This window comes from Triplophysa dalaica, chromosome 4 (assembly GCF_015846415.1).
Source record: "Triplophysa dalaica isolate WHDGS20190420 chromosome 4, ASM1584641v1, whole genome shotgun sequence".
Classification (NCBI taxonomy): Eukaryota; Metazoa; Chordata; class Actinopteri; order Cypriniformes; family Nemacheilidae; genus Triplophysa; species Triplophysa dalaica.
In genome coordinates, this window is record NC_079545.1 from 16050197 (window position 1) to 16051929 (window position 1733).

The window sequence follows — 1733 nt, forward strand, 5'->3', positions numbered from 1 at the left end:
TGAAGTATCCTTTTAACTCATGCCTCCAACATACAAATCCATCACTGTAAATAGACAATTGAATTACAATTGAGCTACACAATGTAGCAGATTGCAAGGACATTTCGTCAATAGTCAATTTTGCTCTCCTGTTGTTTTGATCTCAATAAGCTTCAAGCCGTTGGGAATATTTCATAAGATCTTCACATTAATGCCACCATCTCATGCTCGCGTGTCCTCTCGTCTTCAGACTTTAAACTGACAGCGAGGCTAAATAAATAATTAAAGGGCATTTTGCGGCTGTCAGTGAGATGCATATTGCACCGTTGACATTTTGAAAACAAATCTTCGATTCATGAGCTATCAACGTGAGGGATCGAAGCAGGCTATTAGGCGACTGGCAGAAATAGATGCAAGATGGTGAAATATCGTCCTGTAATCTCACAGATTTATGAAGGTTTGTTGCCGCCTCATCGAGAAATGCCCCAGATTTATTGCCACTCAGGTGAAAATATTAATGAATCTCCATTTGCCAAAGCTGACCACGCCGTCTGTCAGTGGCCGAAGATTAAGATGCCAACAAATCAAACAGCTTGTCTAAAGCTTGCCCAGATAGCACAAGTACGTCTTTAAGATGTCTGCTAAAGATCTGGAGATCTGGAAAACATCTGCCGTGTAAAATTAACTACAAAACATCTTAGAAAGAGAATTTTTACTTACATTCTAAACATTTTACGGACATCTTCTAGATGTCTATATGACATATGACTGCAGGCGTCTCAGAGACAAGGCAAACTATGTATTGCAAATGCAAATGCAGACGTCAAATAGATGTTTGCCAGATGTATGTGTGCTATCAGGGTTGTTCCATGCTTGATGTTTTACTTTGTTGTATCCGTAACACAGAATTGTACAAACATCATCTAACCCTTAGCATTGAACGTTGGTGCTATGTATCCCACAATGCAATGCAATCACAGGTTTCCATTTGACTCCATTTAATCTCATCGATGTTTATTAGACATACTGAGATTTTAGAGGCATGTCACCTGTGATTTTTCTTTCTTATGGAAATCATCACGCATCAGCTGTCACGAATTTTTAACAGGTTTTTTGTTGTTTATTGTAGCATAAAGCCAACTGTTTCACATACTATTTTAAAATGATGTTTGGCAGTACTTGGTGCATACTACACGGTGTGCAATATGTTAGTGTTTTGCTCTAAAGAGAGCTATAGTGACTGAATAGGTCAACATGATTTACAGAGAGTTTAGGAGCGAGATGAAAAGAGGAAAATGAAACTTGTAAGATGTGATGGAGAATGAAAGTAATTGCTCACAGATGGAAGAGATAAATGCCCGGTGCAGACATACAGCACACTGAGACACCAGAAATGAAATATGAATATTGCGACACTGCCTTTTATAACATTTCCACAAAGAGGATGTCAAAGTGTGTGCAAACACATCCACATTAACAGCAACACTAAATTCTAAAAACATAATAATGAGCAAAAATGGATATTTATTTGATTCCCGTTTAAGATAAACAATAAAACAGGGCTGAAGAATTGTCATTTCAAATATTTATTGAAAACACAGAAACGAAGGACACAAAGAATGCCCTTTGTCAAAAATTAATATTACGTGACTTATTCTACATAGAGAGCTGCTTTGGGTCCTCAGTATACCAACGTTAAAAAATATATTAATAAACAAAATTATGTTAAAACATTAGAACAACTTTGAGTTATT